The sequence below is a fragment of the Carya illinoinensis genome, chromosome 16 (assembly GCF_018687715.1).
Source record: "Carya illinoinensis cultivar Pawnee chromosome 16, C.illinoinensisPawnee_v1, whole genome shotgun sequence".
NCBI lineage: Eukaryota > Viridiplantae > Streptophyta > Magnoliopsida > Fagales > Juglandaceae > Carya > Carya illinoinensis.
Genome location: NC_056767.1, coordinates 750,862 through 770,445, shown reverse-complemented (window position 1 = coordinate 770,445; position 19,584 = coordinate 750,862). Strand labels below are relative to the sequence as shown.

Here is a 19,584-nt window from a genome sequence, read left to right as displayed (position 1 = left end):
CCTTTTCATATATCGATATTTAATGAAATTATATTACATCTGATTCATGGTCCGGTCATTCTGGAGGAGCTTGCACAGGAGGTCTACGGCCGCAGCCTTGATGAAAAAAATTTACTGGTGAGTAGTGCGGTTTGTAATTTGCTGCTGTTTGCCTTGTACAATTGGTCAAAAGATCTCAGAGATTCAATGTATTGATTTTATTTTGTGTTTTCAGGATGTGACCCCCATGCTCCTGCAATTGTTGTAAGTATATTTCCATTTTCTTGTTTATGTCCACCTTGATTCCATCATTGTTTCCTGATGTTATGTTCCTTGTGATTTTCTATTTTTTCATGTATGATTTATATGGTTTCTCCTTCTTGATATTTGGCATGCTCCAGTCTAATTTTATGTTGATATGTAACTTTAGCCCCTAAGGGTTGGCTCAAGTGGTAAAGGCCTTGGGCTTGAGGATATGCTCCCCTCAAGTCTAAAGTTCAAATTCCCTTGGGTGCAAACAATCACTAGAGGCCATCGGACTGGGGGATTTTCTTCTTGAATTACCTGAGGTGCATTTGCGGGAAGCTTCTTACCAAGGGCCTGTGCACTCCTGGGATCAGTCGGGACACTGTTCCTGGACAATTGGTTTTAATTAAAAAAAGTTATATGGTTTTTCCTTCTAGATATCTGGCTAGCTCCAGTCTAATTTTGTGTGATAGATTTTTTAGGCTTGTAAAAAAGCCGTGTAGTGTGAAAGTGAGGTGTGGTAATTTACTCATCATGAGGCAAGGGATGAGCCTTAAGGTATGAAGTGCAACCCTTTTTTATTCTAGACTAATATTTAAGATATTTACTATTGAAAATTTTATAAAGCAGTATAATTAAAAATAAGAAATAACTTAGATTGATATAAAAAATTTCTGATGCATTTTGCGGTTGCAACCTTGTCTAAAGCCTTTGTGAAGGTCCATGATCATATCCCATCACATGTAAGTTATAGGCTTCGGTGCGAGGAAGACTATATGTGCTACACAGCTCGATCAATGCTCAAAAGAAGAGGTAGGAGTTGTGATTTAAACTGCTGTTGTTATTCTAAGATCTCATTTCAACCACAAGATCTAACTCCTAGAGTGCACTTAAAAAGCTCCTGCTTTTTGTCTAGCCACTAGCCAAAGGTTTCGGGGAGTGGTTGGGATTTATTGGTTAGGATTTGATTTAGTTTAAAATGGCTCATACCACGTTGAAATGTTTGTTAGTATTATAGTTATTTCCCAGAGCTCAATTATCTTAAATATCGGTCCATATGCATGCAAAAATATCAATAATAGATTTGCTATCCAAGATACATGATTGGAATGTATGGTATGCTCTACTGACCTCAAGTAATAGTTAATATCATGGAGACATGATTGGTATCTATCAAAATGATGTAGTTGCTTAAAAGAGTGGTTGTGGTGATTGCTAAAGGAGTATCATTGGATAACGGCCCCAAGATGGTGTTGCTCTTCCTATCTCTAATTTTAGGGAATTCGTAGCTCTTCTTCCTTTTGAATGCTTGATGGATCTCTTCCTTTTGTCTTTTTTTTTTTTTATAAGTCTTGATGGATCTCTTCCTTTTGAATGTCAGGTGGTCTTTTCCCAATAATTTATCATTTAAAAGGGTTAATAAATTGTATGATTACTTGCTTGTTTACCTATAAAAAAAAATTTTGATTACTTGTAAAAGAAAAAGCTTTCACTCAATAGGGGTTCCTAGCTCCTCTACTTTATATAGAGAAAAACAGGACAGAGTTTCTCACTAATTGAGTAAATTTGGGGGCTCGTTCAGGCTGGTCTTTTGAAAAATATGAGGAGGGATTGGAGAAATTCTCCCAATTCGCTAGATATGAGGCAGGTGATGGGTTGAGGCTAAGATTTTGGCATGATGTGTGGTTGAAATCATCCTCTGAAAGCTGCTTTTCCAGAATTATTCAGGATTGCACATTTTAATGATGCATGCTTGGCGGATCAGTTGTAGTTCTCTCATGAGTTCCATCAGTGGCATGTTAAGTGTGTGAGAGGTCCTAGGTGCTGTAAGGTGTATTCTTTGTGTACTTCCTGTGTACTGGGCTACCCTACCTTTCTATCAATAAAATCTTATTTTACCCATAAAAAAAAAATTGTGTGAGTGGCTAAAACTTGAGAGGCAGATCTCTTTACCTCGTTCTTTAATCGATTATATACTAGTAGGTTGAGAAGGGGTGGTGAAAAGAGCTTTGCTACTTGTCATCCCACATGCTACACTTTTTTTTTTTTTTTTTCGGTTTTATTCCTACTAAACCAATTGAGTTCTTCTACTCATCATCCATACATTACACATTTGGTAAGGGAAACAAAATGAAAAATTTAAAAATCATGTGTGGTGTGTGGTGTGGGGATGGTGAGTAGAATTTTTATTCAAATAAGTTAGTTTGGAGCCTTGCTAGGAAATGGGTGATTGGAAGTCGTTTTACAACAGCTCATGTTCCCGTGATAATACTCCTTTCCCTCGGAAGATTATTTGGAGTAGCATGGCTCTCCAGAGTAGCAATTTTTGTTGTCCACACGGACACCAGCTATAGGGAAGATTCTTGTCATGGATAACTAAAGTAAATGATGTTATAGTATTTGATTGATACCACACTTGTATAATAATTTGTGAAATTGTTGGTCAATTTCTTCTGTATTGCAAGGTGGTTTGATATTAATGGGATTAATTGGGTCATGCTGAATCGGGTGGTGGATCTCTTGGCATGTTTGAGATGTAAGTTCGACAAACATCGATGTGTTTTGTTGTGTAAAATGATTGTATCTTGTTGAATGTGATATGCATGGAGAGAAGAATGGGCAAACTTTTAAACAAAATGTAATTGAAATTCATTAAAAACCAATGGGTGTACCCAAGTATACAAGAAATATACAAGAGACCACCTAAACTAAAGGGAAAAGAAAAAATTCACCAAACTAAGCCGTGACCCACTAGGTCCTTATCCCATGGGCGTACATTTGAAGATTGTAAAAAGTCTCTGGTGGATCTCAAGGCCTTCTTACTAAACACCCTTTACCATTGGATGTTATCTGAAAATTGTTTTACCTTTTCTATTTCTAGTTTCCAGGGCCTTCATCTCCTCTTTACTTCTGTGTAGGTGTATATTTTGTTTACTTGCTGTGTGTATGGTGCACGACCTTTTGTTTTTCAATTGAATCTACCTTGTTAATGAGAATGATTAAAACCAAAAGTTCACCTATTTTTGCTTATTGTAAGTGAAGTTTAACTTATGGATTCCTGTTTTCATGTTAAACAAGGGCCTCATTGATTTATTTTCATGCGTTTTCATGTGCAAGCTATACATGTCCTGTGATAGTTTCCTTTTACTTGTTAGCCAGCGCATAGTGCCTAATCATTTTGCTATGGTTTGGTTGGATTTACTTAGGCGTAACCTTAGGTGATCGCTTTGGTCACAAATAGTTTGCTAGGTTTCTGATGGCCTTGCCATTAGATACTTTGTTCTCTTGGGAGGAGGAAGAGGAGATGACGTTTTTGGCTTGGCCTTGTGATGTACCTAATGAGGGTGAGTCTGCGCGTGAAATTTGAAAGGATATTTATGTGCTTTAGGTTCCACCATTTTTGGTTTGTAAATGGGGCTGATCTGCTGTACAAGGATTGAGCACATTTCGGGTGAAAAAGAATCTTCTTGTCATTAGAGAGAGAGGAGCTGTAACAACCCAAGGAAAGTCCAAACTGTGTCCGGGGCCTATACTTCAAAAGGGTTAGTCAAGGTTGCAATTGGAGCCTCTTAAAATCATATAAATGGCAAAAACTTCTCTCCTGGGCAATACTGGATCTCATTCTCTACCCACTATATTCAACCCACAATACTCCAATCCTCTCTTTAAATTCTTGACATCCTCTTGTGGCCATTCTATTGTAAGTGGAGCAGCTCAAGTCCCACACTTTCAGTTTGGGATTGCCTCCAATACCATGTATAATGACCTATAAAAATCCCAAGTCACCTGACATTCTCTTCAAGCTGTACTCCAAAAGGATTAGTTAAAGTTACAATTGAATCCCACTGAAATCAGTATAAAAGACAATAACTTGTCTGTCTCAGGTATAATGTAGAATCTCATTCACAACTCTGCCATCCTCAACCTGGAGTGTTTCTAGGGCTGATGCTTATTCAATTTGACTGAAGTGCTTAAGCTGGATTGGTTTTCCTTTTCTGGCTTCTACAAATGACAAAATTAAAAGATAATCAAAATAATTTGTCCCTTAAACGCCTATAAAATGGTATCATTGCAGAAGCCCCAATTTTTTTAATCAGATTTGCACTGAAATAAGCTTGAATCTGACAAGGGGGCATGCTATTCATTTTTTTAGGCATTCGTGGTGATTTACAAGGTTTACTTAGGCCCATTTTCAGTGGTAGTAGTTCATCCTTTTAGGAAAGGTTCAGACTACCTTAACTCACATTTCAAATTTTCAGGCTCTGATTCCTAATATCTTCCAAAAAGGTGCTACATTAGTTTGGATGTATATGTGAGAGGACTAGTAAGCATAAGCATAAAACACAATTATCATAAGGATTAAAGCAAATTAGGTCTGAGTTCTGACTCTGGCATATAGCTGCCTGGACATATTCAGATTTGTTAGGCAATGGTTTGAGCCCGAGGCCTTTAGGTGACCTTTTTTCCATAATCTAAAATGATTTATTTGCTGTTTGTTATATGCGTGGTTTAATTTTGTGTTTTTCTATTCATTCATTATGCTTTTAGATCTAACCCCCAAAATCTCATTCTCAAGGATTGTGAACTGTTCTGTGGAACCATAATTTGCTGAAAGTGTTTTTAACCTGAAATTGCGTAGTTTATTGTTTGATTGACTTGAATTTGCAATAATATCTGTGGTTCAAAATTCAAATCCCTTGCTTGATAATTGACATTTGGATATTGTGATGCCTAATGAGCTGGATGTCCTTGCCGGTTGCTTCTCTCTCTCTCTCTCTCTCTCTCTCTCTCTCTCTCTCTCTCTCTCTCTCCTGGTTTTTGCTTTTGTTTGTACTGGTACTGCCCCCCCCCCCCCCCCCCCCCCCCCCCCCCCCCCCCCCCCCCCCGGGCGAGGTAGGTGCCGTGTTTGTTAGAATGTCAATGCCTGTTAACCCCTAGGGGTTGGGCTCGAGTGGCAAGGACCTTGGTCTTGGTGGTATGCTCCCTCTAAGCCTAGGTTTCGGGTTCTCTTGGATTCAAACAATTTCTAAGGGTCATCGGATTGGGGTAATTTTTCTGTGAATTACCCGAGGTGCATTTGGAGGAAACTTTTTGTCAAGAGCTTATGCACCCCAGAATTAGCTGAGACTTTGTTCTTGGACACCCCAATCAAAAAAGATTCTCAATGCCTGCTCGAGCTGGTGGTTCAAATAAGTATGAGTCAACAATGACGAAAGTGATGTTGGTAGTATTTGAACCTGAGCAAAGATCATTTCCTTTTAGTTCTATGAACACAATTGATTGGGATTTGAGTGTTCATTTAAGGATGCTAATACCATGGTTGTATTTGAGGTTCATCCATCTTGTGTTTATGCGTATGGTAATGTTCTGCAAACTAGCTATGTACAAAGTCGTTGATAATTGTTAGGGGTAAAAGGTCTAGTCACTATTGTTCCCAACTTCCAAGGAATCTGTGCCTTTCTCATTTCCATACCATGGATTGGAAAGAAGCTTATAACTATGAGAAGGATTTCCAGGTGATGGCAACTAAACATTTTCAGATAATTATGAGACTTACTAAAAAAGCTCATCTCGCAGAGCTCGCTATAATATTTAATGTACAAAGTTAGCTAAGGCTATATTATATAGGGTTGTTCTTTGCTTTTTAATGAGGGAATGCTATACTTTATCCAGATCCATTTCATTCAGATTACACCATCTAATAAGATGAATGGGGACGTGAATTGGTACTTTGATGTGTAATCTGGTAACATATCTTGCTGTTATTGTTGATGATTTGAGGAGCTGTTTATTTGCTGGAGATGGATGGAATGTTCTAAATTTGAGGACTGAATTATTGTTTTCAAACACAGAATGTTAATTACCCAACTATTTATCAACCCTAATGCATGCGTACCAATTGCAAAGCACCTAAAAAATTAAGAACAATGATGGAAAGAATAAAAAAAATCGAGCAATCGGATTCTACTTCATGTCAGTCGAATAATCTGTGTTAACAGGTTTTTTAATTTTTCAATCAAATTAAGATAATCAATCTAGGAAGGTAAAGAGTATCAAGAAGCTGGCATTTTGGAAACATATTGGAGTTTTTAAAGTTTTTACACGTTGAAATAAGTAGTACGTACGCTACTTTCTACTCAAGTTTATGCATGCACGAGGGGGTTTCTGTTTTTTTAATAATTATTATTATTATTATTATTATTTCCTCAAACAAAGCTTTCATTCAAGACAGTAAATTACAAGCGTTCTCAATCATCCAAAACATCTATAATTACAGCATACTAGGTGGGTTTTTACCAGTATGAAAATATAAAAGACAAGGGGGAATTGAGATAAGGGTCATGCTTCCATAGAGGCTATTGGAGGTTGCTCACTGCGCAATGGAATGGGTGCATCAATTCAAATCTTGATGAAATTTCCTGATTTGCTAGCTTTGAAAAGTGTGCGATGTGTTCCTGATATCCTTTATAATAGGCTGAATAGTCTAGTCTGAAATCATTTATGGATCATTCATGCTTGTGGTGTTGTCAGTGAATCACCTGTAATTACAATTTTCTCAATGTGTGTTTCCTTGGCTTCCCCGACTCTTATGAGTTTAGTTGTAGCTTCTCCATGGTTTGGATTTAAGCTGGGAATGAAATTGGTTTGGACAAAAATTGGGGAGCCCTCCTCTGATTTGCATATGGCTGCTGCCTAAGCTTCTTATCACCACATCAAATGCTAAGGTGTAGTGTTCTCTAGGTGTGGCTATACAATTATGACTTTCATTAACATGTTTATTGCCGTAAACATCGTAGTGCTCTTTATAAATTTTAATGGTGCCAGTGACAAAACTCTCAATATTAGGCTTGAAGGCCTCATGTATTGTCTCATTTCTAAGAAACAAAATGTTGTCCATGTCTATGATGGCAAAGATTTGGAAATGGTGTTCGTCATTGCTGGGGGATATTGAGGCTCATTCGAGGGGTAATAACACAATCCATCTAATGGCTAATATCATTATTGGTAAAGTTAGTGATATCAAGAGGCCAAGAAGAGTAGAATTTTTGTGAAAGGACATTTCAAAAAGAGATGAATTTGTGTTTCTTCCTCAGTGCTACATATGGGGCATTGAGTTTCCCCATCACTCAAAGGGAGAAATCTTTTCAAATTGTTTTTTGTGGGAGTGACGTTGTGAATGATTTTCCAACAGATGAGTTTAAGACGATCTTGGATCTTAATCTTCCAAAGTTTTCTCCGTTTACTAAACTGCTTAGGGGAATTGGTGTGATCCTAATTCATGGAAATAGCTGCATAAGTAGATTTAACTGAGAATTTCCTAGAGGTATGGTGGGACCACGTGAGTTTATCTTCCAAATTATGGAAGTCAGTTTGGGCAAGAGGAATTTTTATGATCTTATTCATTGAATCTTGATGGAAGAGTGCTTGTAGAAAATTATATTCCATCTTCTGAGCTCTTCCATAGTTAATTCAAAGACAGTTAAGGCTAAATCTTTCTAAATGGATGAAGATTTTAGACTTGGTTGAAAAGAAGGGAGAGTGGGGATCCAAGGATCATACTATACCCTTGTGCTTAGACCATTGTTAATCTAAAAGTGCACATTTCTGTTCAGAAACACTTATTGTTTTGAAATCCTTTTTCATATCCATGAGTCAGTGATCTTTGGACTTGTTGCAAAGAAGAAGAGTTTTTCAAGTATTTTCCAATGAGCATTTTCTTCCAGGTTGCTTCACCTCCATTAATCATTTGCCAACCTATTTTGCTAATGAGTGCTTTGTTGAAACCAGACATTAGACTTAGACCAAGGCCAACTACATATTTAGGCTTGCAAATGGATTTCCACGATTTATGAGTGAAGTTGTGAGATTTTTCATAAGGGAATTCCCACCAAAATTTTGTAAAATATTTGTCAATGTAGTTTAGTAACAGCTTTAGGAATTAAAAGGGTGGACACTTGATAAGGGGGCATGGAGCTAGCTATTGATCTAATTAAGGTGGTTCTACTAGCTTGAGAAAAAAGTTTAGCTTTCCACCCTACTAGTTGCTGAGTAATATACTACTTGCATTTCTTCAAAATAAGCTTTATTTTTAGGCTTTGAAATGAAGGGGTAGACCAAGATATTTGATATTAGAGAAGCCAATTTTGAAACCAATGATCTCTTTCACTTCTAGATTGGTATTTCTTTTCTTGTTTGTGCTGTATGCATATTTATCCTTTGGTGTGGATGCAGTTGCTAGCAAGCATCATAGGAACCCCAAAAAATTATGTGCCAATGACAATTGTACTATTGTAGTGTCAGGGATAGCAAAAATGTTTGTTGGAATTTTTTTTCCCCTCGATAATGTTTAGATTTCATTCAATTACCCTCCTTAGTTAGGGTGGTTAGCGACATTCCTCACGGTGGCGTTTACTGGGTTTTTCTTGTATGTTATGCATTTGTATAAGGAGTTAGCTATAGGTTCAAAATGCTTCACTCTTGTAAAGGAGGGGGGCAGGGTGGTTATCATAGAAAAAACTTGGAGGATGGTGGCAAAGGTAGTCCTGGGATCTTCAGCAGTGTAGTGGCTGGCTAAGGCCATGGATGCGCGTTCAAAGGAAGAAAAACAATGATTTTTACACCACAATAAGGGAAGGCAACATTAGTTTTATTACTCAATGGTGCTAAAATGTGAGAGGTCAATATTTGGCGGTGGTGGAGGGAAGAGAAAGTTCATCTTCGTACTCGAGGAAGAGGGATATGGGTGGAGTAAGTTAGGGGAGGCACTACGGGACCTCTCCGATGAGATGAGAAATGTTCACAATGATGGTAGCCTAAAGAGGATGAGGGCCAAGGCACAACCACAACCTCTATCTTACAGGGAGGCATTGATGGTGGAAGAGTCGCATGCGCCTCGATTTGAAAATGAAGGCGTGCTCGTACAGCACATAGTTTGATCCCTAACAGAGAGACATGCCTTGTACAGTGGCAGGGTGGGAGCAGACAAGTAGGTGGCATGGTTGACGGGGAGACGATAAAACTCTTATGGGAAGTTGAGTCGCAGCTGGGAGGCTTGCAACTGAAGATAGACTACTTGATACGGAAGGAGTTGGGGCTGGAGTGTAATGGGCCTGGAGGGGGGTGATGTCTCGGCCCCAAGGCCTCTTTGTCTTGGAAGTGATAGGCCTGCTTCTAAAGGTCTTTCCTGTAGAGGTAATGAACCGGCCTCACTTCATGGGCCATAAGCTTCAATGAACTGGAGGATCTATAACCCACGATTCGACCCATCAACGTTGGACCCAAAGAAACCAGCGATGAACTAGGCTCGGGTTGAACAGACAACGATGGCGAAACTTGCTTCGGTGGCATAAACAACATCGGCGATGGTGGTGGAGCAGATTTTGTCGCCGCATGTGGAGGAAAATGCCGAGATTCAGCCCCCGATGGTACTTTTACGGGATATCTGTGCACATAATCCACCGATATTAAGCATGGAGATGTTATCTTCCCAAATGCAAACTCCTGGTACAGAGTGTGAGCACTTGAAGTTATTTTCGGAATGGGGGATTCAAAGGAACCAGGAGGCCATGGTGGAAAAGGAAGAGAATCGACTCTAGAGGGCATCCTCTCCTAGTTGATGTGCACAGAACCCATCGACTGCCCAAATGGACGTATTGGGTACAGTTAGCAACAAAATTTTTGTGGTTCCTGACTCTCAAGAGGCTACTCACCTCTCGGATGGGGTGGAGACAATGGATACAGTGGTGGAATGGGAAGGCTGTAACCAGTCTGAGGGGCATGGTGACATGAACTCGTTCCCTTTAAACTGTTTGTTACCAAAGGAATGTGAGATGTCGGATTGGGTGTTCAATAAGGTAAAAGATATCCAACATATAGTGGGTATGAAGTGTGTGGGTTATGAAGAACAGTTTCTGTCTCTCCTCACGGCCATTGAGGTGGGTCATTCGCATTTTAAGAATAAGGGATCTAAGAAACGAAGAGAGCTTAAGAGGCTGGACTGGTCATTGAATGAGGATAGTTTAAGCCGTGATAGGGCCAAAGAGAAGGATATGTTTGTTTTTTTATGATGCCAAAAATTGTGTCTTGGAATGTTCGAGGGCTGAATGAGTTTAATAAGTACTCTCGCATAAAAAAGTTACTTCGAGATTAGAGAGCGGATATTGTTTGTCTTCAAGAAACTAAATTGAGACTGGTGACCAGAAAAATAGTAAGAAGTGTGGCATTGCTCTTATGTAGATTGGGTCTATCTGGCTTTGAATGAGGCTTTGGGGGGTATTTTTGTGATGTGGGACGAAAGGGTGGTGGTGAAGATGGAGGAGTTCATTGGGGATTACACGGTGGTTGTCTCTTTTAAGATGGTGGAGGATAACTTTTTGTGGGCTTTTCCAAGCATTTATGGACCGAATGTCGACAACATCATACATCTTCTATGGGAAGAACTTGCTGGTGTACACAGCTAGTGGGACCTTCCTTGGTGCATAGGAGGAGATTTTAACATCACAAGGTTCCCAGTGAAAGATCTGGTTACAGTCGTCTATGCCTAGCCATGACGTTCTCCAACTGCATTTTTGACTTGAACATAGTGGATCTCCCACTCATTGGTGGTCCTTTCACTTGGTCTAATAGCCAGACGTGCTCACATCTGGATAGATTCTTAATATCGCCGGAGTGAGAATGTCGTTATCCAGAGGTATGTTAGAGGAGACTGTCGCGTCTTTGCTCAGATCATTTTCTAATTTTACTGGATGGAGGAGGCATTCAAAGTGGGCGTCATTATTTCAAGTTTGAAAACATGTGGCTTAAAAGCGAGGGTTTTGTGGACAGGGTAAGGCAGTGGTGGTCTTCTTACCAGTTTAATATTACTCCTTCTCATATACTTGCAGGCAAACTAAAGGCTTTAGAGGAATTAAAGCTTTGAAATTTCCAAACTTTTGGAGACTTAGGGGAGCAAAAGAAAAACATAATGGAAGAGTTACAGGTAGGACTGTTCATACGGTCCAGATTAAATTCAGGCCGAAACTCGGATTGTAAAACCCTGACCTATGCGGTCCGGGTACGGATTTAAAATCCGGGTACCGGATTAAAAACCTGGTACTCGGTTTCCGTTATCCGCCTCTCCATTTTATTCTCAGTGCTCTCTCTCTCTCTCGCTCTCGTTCATCTTACCTGCTCAGGCCTTAGGAAGACAGCGTTTCCCAAGACGATTACAGTTCTGGACTCATCGAGCATCTTGGCCAAGGCGAGACTTTGATAAGGATCGGAGCAGACTTTTATACAGACCCGATTGAAGTCCGAATAAGATATCCAGTTTTTATGGATCTCTCTCAGCCTCTCCTTCACCTTTTCTAGCTGTGCCACCCTCAGCAACTTCCTCGCATCTTCAACCGTCAGGCCTTCCGTCGCTTCCGAAGTACTCTCCGCCAGAGGCATCAGGCCGTCAAGTTGGATCTAGTTATGGGCGACACCTATGGACTTTAGCTTCGACATCAAGTTCTCCCCGAGAGGAAGCAGTCGTAGCTCCGGCTGGAAGGATGCTCTCTTGTGAAGGAAATGCCGGAAAATGCTGTTGTGACACGGGTCGGGAGCGATGGAGGCTTTGTTAGGATAGGGTGGGTTCCTCCAGACCACAGAGGACAAATACAGCAGGGAAAAAAAAGCGGTTTCAATCCAGAACCCGGGTTTTACAAAACCCCGGTTCATCCGGGTTCCGGCCCAGATCTGACCCAATCTAACTTGGTCCGGGTTTCGGCTCGGATTTCAAATCCATTTCGGGTTGGATATACCCATATTTCCGGGTCGAAACTCGAATGAACAGCCCTAGTTACAGGTTCTAGAAAGGATCTATGAAGATAGATCTCTCACTGCAAAGGAAGTAGTAAGAAATGCAGAGTTGACCTCAGAGTTGGAAAGAGTATTATCACTTGAAGAGATATCTTGGCGGCAGAAGTCAAGAGCACCGTGGCTGAAAGAAGGGGACCGAAGCACAAAATTCTTCCATAGTGGCAAATTCGCATAGGAGGAATAATACCATTAAGATGCTGAAAATTGATGGTAGAGATTGCACCGAGGTTCCTGTGATCCGAGAACATGTGCAGAATTTTTTTGAACAACTATTTACGGAAAGAGAGGGATGGAGGCCTAATTTGGATGGACTTGTATTTGATTCGATTGATCCACTAACTGCGGTACGGTTGGAAAGAGCTTTCGAGGAAGAGGAGATATATGAAGTGGTCAAATGAATGGAGAAAGATAAAGCACTAGGACCAGACGGCTTTTCGATGAGGTTCTTTCAAACTTGTTGGGAGGTGGTAAAAGAGGATTTATTGAATGTCTTTCAAGAATTATTCTTGTATGGAAAATTTAAGAAAAGCCTAAATACGACTTTTATTGCCTTAATTCCAAAGAAGACCGAGGCTCTAAAAGTGAAGGATTTTAGGCTTGTTAGCCTTATTAATGGGGTATATAAAATTATCTCAAAGGTGCTTGCAAATAGGTTAGGGGAGGTCATGGGCAAGATAATCTCAAAGCCACAAAATGTCTTTGTTAGGGGTCGTAAAATTCTGGATTCAGTCTTAATAGCTAACGAATGTCTGGATAGTAGATTAAAGTCTGGTATTGTAGGGATTATCTATAAGTTAGACATGGAAAAGACATATCATCACGTAAATTAGGACTTCCTCACTTATCTACTGATGAGATGTGGCTTTGGGGAAAAATAGTGTAGGTGGAAATGGTGCATTTCAATGGCAAGATTTTCAATTATGATTAATGGCAACCCAGAAGGTTTTTTTAATAGCTCTTGAGGGTTAAGACAGGGGGATCCCTTGCCACCACTTATCTTTCTGATCATCATGGAGGCCCTGAGTAGGATGTTAATGGCTTTAGTTAACAACGGTCTGTTGGCTGGATTTTCACTGGGGCCTTAGCTTGATATCTCACTTACTTTTTGCAGATGACACATTAATTTTCTGTGAAGCTGAACAAGAATAACTTAGGATACTGAAAGCGCTTTTATTATGCTTTGAAGCAGCGTCATGTTTGAGAGTGAATTTTGATAAATCAGAATTAGTTCCAGTTGTGAATGTCAGTAATACTCGACAGTTGGCTAGCACACTGGGGTGTAAGGTCGCTGCACTCCCTATGACCTATCTGGGATTACCGTTGGGGGCTACTTCTCGAGCCGTATCTATCTGGGATTCAGTCATCGAAAAAATAGAGCGCAGATTGGCTGGGTGGAAGAGATTGTACTTGTCGAAAAGAGGTCGTGTGATTATGATAAAGAGTATTCTTTCTAACTTACCTACTTATTTTTTGTCTTTATTCCCTATTCCAGCTTCTGTGGCGGCATGGATAGAAAAATTTTACTGTGATTTCCTGTGGAGTGGGATGAGGGATGAATTCAAGTATCACCTAATCAGTTGGGATAAGGTCGGTAGACCAATTTCTTTAGGTGGGTTGGGGATAAAGAACTTTGAGAACTTTTAATTGGGCACTTCTCGAAAAATGGCTGTGGAGATATAATATGGAACCTGAAGTTTTATGGAAATTAGTAGTTGATAGTAAATATGACAACTCATGGGGGGTTGGTGAATTAGAGATGGGAATAGGTCTTATGGTGTGGGGATTTGGAAGCACATATGAAGAGGGTGGGGGGTGTTTGCCAACCATACTAAACTTTTGGTGGGCAAGGGCACAAACATAAAATTTTGGAGGGACATTTGGTGTGGGAAGGAGGCACTGAAAGATTCTTTTCCATCTGTTTTTCGAGTGGCTTGTGATCAAGAAGTTTTAGTGGCGGACCTCTTGGTTCGTTTAGGGGACCAAGTCTACTGGAATGTCACTTTTTGTGGAGTTGCATGTGATTGGGAAGAAAATAGCTTTGCAGTTTTTTTCAGTCTAGTGTACTCTACGAAGCTGCATGAAGGTAAGCTGTGGTGGAAACTTGTGGGTAAGGGTACTTTTTCAGTTCGCTCTTTTTATCAGTCTCTTACAATTAATCCAAATTCTCCTTTCCCATGGAGATGCTTGTAGAGGAATAAGGCGCCTCTCTAAACACTTTCCTTCATTTGGACAGCAGCCCTGTGTAAGATTTTGACTATTGATAATCTACGAAAGTGTTGGGTAATTATTACTAATTGGTGTTGTATGTGTAAGAAAAGTAGCGAGTCAGTGAATAATCTCTTACTACATTATGAGACAACTCGAGCCTTGTGGTGCGAAGTATTTAGTCGAATAGGGTTAAACTGGGTGATGCCGAATTCAGTGGTTGAAGTATTGGCCAGTTGGGCAATGCCAGGTGGCGATCCACAGATCAAAGCTGTGTGAAAAATAATCTCTATCTGCATTATGTGGTGTATTTGGCAAGAGCGTAACGCGCGAACACATAAAGATAAGGAGTGGACAACAGAGAAGCTTCATTCTTTATTTTTCAGTACTTTATTTATGTGGACTTTAGCTATAGATTTTAATGGCTTAAATGTACATGATTTCCTTGCGATTTTTATAGCGACCTAGATAGGTCTTATCTCTTGTATACTATCTTGTGTACTAGGGTTATGCCTATTATTATTAATATTACCGTTTATTTTATTTTATTTTTAAATCTCTTTCACTTCTCTTCTAATATGAGGCAAAGTGTTGCCACTAAATTGTATAGAGGATTAAGCATCATGTACCTTTTGACCTTACTAAAGAGAGTATTTTACAAGGCAATTATGGAATTTTTTAGCATTATTCCTGGAAGTTTTTCCAAAAAGAATCAAATCATCAGAAAAAAGGTGTGAGATAGTAGGGCCATTCCTACTGATAGAGATGCCCTCGAGGTGACCAAGGTTTTCTTCTTTTGTAATGATCTGCATAAGGACTTTTGTTACAAGAATAAAGAGGAAGGGGGATAAAGGATCTCCTTGCTCAAGACATCTAGATGGATGAGAGAAGCTACAAGGGTTTCCATTGATGATCACTGAATATGAGACCGTTGTGATACATTCTTTGATCCAGCTTATCCATAAGCTATGGAAACCAAGAATAGACATAATATTGATTAGGAAATTCCATTCCATAAAATTAAAGGCTTTTTCCATGTATATTTTGATAGCCATAAGCTCATTTTCTACCTTCTTCTTCTTCTTTTGAGATGATGGAATATCTCATGGGCCATGAGTGTTTTCCTGAATTATCCTCCTTGGGACAAAAGCTGCTTGGTGGGGAGATATGATCTTGGGAAGAATTTTCTTAAGTCTATTAGCTAGAATCTTTGCTATGACTTTATAGTAGATAATTGAGAGACTAACAGGCCTGAGTTGGTGAGTAGTGTTTGGGTTATTGGTCTTTGGGATTAATGCAAGGTGGGTGTGATTCCATTCTTTGAGGACTTTTCCATTACTGAAGAAATTTTTTATGGCAGCATTGAAGTCTTTTTTAATGATGTCCCAATATTACTTATAGAACAGTCCTGTGAAACCATCAGGGCTAGGAGCCTTTGTCGAGGGAGTCTGTTTTAGAGTGAAGAGAATTTTCTGATCAGATGGTATCTTACATAGGAATTGGTTTTCTAGATCTGAGACTTTATTAGGGAAAAGCTCATCCATTTTAGAGTGGATCGTAGGATTAAAAGATTGGAATATCTCATTGAAGTGATCTAAAAACTTATTCTGAATCACTGATTGTTCAGTTGTCCAAAGGTTTGAATTGATCTTTAAGCTCTCAATGGAGTTAGTACGCATTCTCATGGTGGTTGTCATGTGAAAGAATTTAGTGTTAAGGTCAATAGTAGTTAGCCATTGCAATCTGGCTTTATGTTTCTAATGAATCTCCTCTCTTATGAGTTGTTCATTAAGATTAGCCTTAATCTCAGTTTCCTTGATTGGCCGTGCTCAAGATTTTATTAATGAAGAATATGATGTGTTGATTACAAATATGAAATATCGTTTTCAATCTTAATGTGTGTAGGAGTAGATTGATGATTGGTCCTTTTCATCTATTTGCTTTCAGCTGTTTAATTATGTTTAGTGGGTTCTTAATTCACGATCCTCTCCGTTTCTACCATTCACAAATAATGGATTTATTATTTTGGCAACTTGACGATTTGGTTCATCGTCTCCATCCATGGAATATTCATTTCCATATCTATTTTATTTCAAATAAAATTGTAAAAAGAGTAGCAAAAATGGATATACCAAAAATTATTTAAAATGAGGTTTCGAATCAGTTAGTTTCAGTAAAATTAATTCTTTTATTTCTTCAACAAATTTAATTTTTATAAAGTAGCCCTTTTTTTTTTTTGAAAAACAAGTAAGAGCCAAAAGGCCCCTACATATTTCATTAACAATCAATCAATCATTACAATATTTTTCCTTCAACACAGAATTTTTTATCTATGGAGGAATATCCTCAATCCATACAGTTTTATCACTACAATCAAGAGCCAATTTGGCCAATGTATGAGCTAAATTGTTAGCTTCCCTATGAGTAAATTTTACAAACCATTTCAAATTATTACTAAGCATTTTTCTAGTATTTTCAATAATAACATTATAATCTGTACTCACTTCACCTCCACTATTAGTAGCATTAACCACAACTAGAGAATCACCTTCAAAAACTGCATTTGAACAGCCCAGCTCTAAGCAAAAGAACATAGCCCTTTTCAAAGCATATGCCTCGACACAAGTAGGTTTCAACAAATTATTCATTCTTAAGCGCATACAAGCAAGAATTTCCCATTCGGAGTCTCTAACTATAATCTCAATTCCCACTCTTTTATTAGTAGCATCAATGGCAGCATCAATGGCAGCATCCCAATTAGATTTACAAACCAATGCATCGGGCTTCTTCCATCTAGCCATAATTATGTTAGACTAAGTAGACATGGAACCAAAATTGGCTTCTCTGAAATCTGTAAAATTCTATTGAGCAACATTAATTAAAGCTTTCGGCTCTTCAAACTTCTTTTAAAAAATAGCAGCATTTCTTCTCAACCATATTCTCCTCAAAGTGCAGGCCACCAAGCCAACTTTCTCCTCTTTCAAACAATAATTCAGCTGCTTCCAAAGCTCCATGAAATCCACTACTGAGCTTGCCCATTTATGAACAGGACTGTTATTTTCTGCCCACACATCTAATGTAGATGGACAACCCCACAAAGCATGTATAGTTGACTCCTCTTCTCTCTCACACATTAGACACAAACTATTATCAATTATTTTCTTCTTGGCCAAGTTCATTCTGGTGGGAAGTAAATCATAACAAGCCTTCCATATAAACCGTTTTACCACTCCCTGCACTTTTAACTTCCATATCAATTTCCAACCAAACTCATTTTCTAGCACATTTGAACTTTCCCCCTTCTCAGCTATTAACCTCGAATGCTCAAGATGATAGGCACTCCTCACAGAAAAAAGACCATTCTGTGAGTAGCCCCATTTCATTCTATCCTCAGACCCCAACCTGCTAAGAGGAATACTACAGATGGCTTTAGCATCTTTTGCATTGAAAATTTCATAAATCCACTCTGTCTTCCAATGACCTGTACTCTCATCAATAAGTTGGTTAACACAAGCATCTTTAGCTAGAATTTTCACTGAAAAAGACACCATATGAGAAGAGGATGATAGAATCCATTTATCCTTCCAAACCTTAATTTTATTGTCCCTTCCAACTTGCCAAATCAGACTAGTTTTAATCAAACCCATAGAAGACCATAGACTCCTCCATATCATGGAAGGACCATGACCCAATTTAACTTCCAGCAAGTTCTCCCTCTTGAAATATTTCTCCTTCATAACCCTTGCAACCAAAGAAGAAGGATTATTCAACATCCTCCAAACTTGTTTGGCCAACATAGCTTTGTTAAAGCTTTCAAGCTCCCTAAAACCCAACCCTCTTTTTTTTTATTCCCCAATCTTTGACCAACTCTTCCAATGGATTCTTTTATAATTTTGCATATGCCCCCACCAGAATTTGGCCATAACTGCAGCAATTTCTTTACATAGTTTACTTGGAAGCATAAAAACACTCATTGCATATGTTGGGATTGCTTGGGCAACAACTTTCAATAAAATTTCTTTCCCTACCTGTGAAAGGAATGTATTCTTCCAATTATTCACCGTGTGCCATACTCTTTCCTTTAAACTCTTAAAGGTATTATACCTTGATCTACCTACAATAGAGGGAAGACCAAGGTATTTTTCAAAATTGCCACATGTAGCAACCCCTGCAATTTGCTGAATCTGTCTTCTCACTGTCATTGGTGTGTTGGTGCTAAAAAATATTGTGGTTTTCTGTCTATTTAGACTCTGTCCTGAAGCCCTCTCATACGTGCTAAGAAGATCTTGAATCTTAAACCACTCAGACAGCTTAGCCCTCCCAAATATGACAGAATCATCAGCAAAGAGTAAATGATTTACTCTTATACCTCATCTGGTTACTGCAACACCACATATATCACCCCTCATTTTAACCATGTTAACAAGAGAACTTAGGCCTTTAGCATAAAGGATAAACAAATATGGGAAAATAGGGTCTCCTTGGCGTATTCCCCTAGAAGGCTTAATAGTGCAACCTGACTGCCCATTAACCAGAATAGAATATGTTACAGAAGTAACACATACCATCACCAATTTAATTCACCTTTCACCAAAGCCAAGCTTTCTCATTATGGCTTCCAAAAAGCCCCACTCAATTCTGTCATATGCCTTTGAAATATCCAGCTTCAATGTCATGCTACCAACCCTTCCTTTTTGCCTTGTCTTCATGGTATGTAAAGCCTCATATGCCACCATTACATTATCAGTAATTAACCTCCTAGGGAGGAAGGCACTCTGATTTTTTGAAATAATCTCTAGCAGCACTTTCTTTAACCTATTAGCTAGGACTTTTGACACTAATTTATACAAGACATTACACAGGCTTATAGGCCGAAAGTCACTAGCTATAACAGGCTTTTCGACTTTAGGAATTAAAGCAATATGAGTAAAATTAATAGACCCATCCAACCTAGCCTTTTCATTCAAAAAAGATGAAACAGTTAGACATACCTCCTCTCCAATGGTATTCCAGTAATTCTGATAGAAGCATGCTCCAAAGCCATCTGGCCCAGGAGATTTTAAAGGGCCCATATCTTTAAGTGCTGCCACAACCTCTAGTTTGGTAAATTCCTTCTGCAACTCTTTATTCATGGAACCAGAAACTTTGCTCTCTACTCCCCACAAACCAACAGCTATATCATCTGTTGAAGGATTGGAGGAACAAAACAGGTTACTATAGTACTGGAAGAACACCTCTTCAATTATCTTCTGATCTTTCACACATCTGCTTTGATCATCTATAATCTCACTAATACAATTCCTTTTCCTTCTC

General features: G+C 38.9%; 1 protein-coding gene across 28 annotated transcripts in view; it reads left to right on the top strand.

Annotated features, from left to right (window-relative positions):
* Nucleotides 1-19,584, top strand: part of LOC122299048 (serine/threonine-protein kinase prpf4B-like) — a 31,776-nt gene that overhangs the window by 8,521 nt on the left and 3,671 nt on the right. For 2 of the 28 annotated variants that reach the window (XR_006239562.1, XR_006239558.1), the window contains exons 15-16: nucleotides 79-117; nucleotides 215-243. The gene's annotated coding sequence lies outside the window, so the exon portion shown is untranslated. Of the gene's footprint in view, nucleotides 1-66; nucleotides 118-214; nucleotides 1,039-1,606; nucleotides 4,857-19,584 lie in introns of those variants that run through there. The other 26 variants (XR_006239554.1, XR_006239543.1, XR_006239560.1 and 23 more) reach the window with 25 other exon arrangements.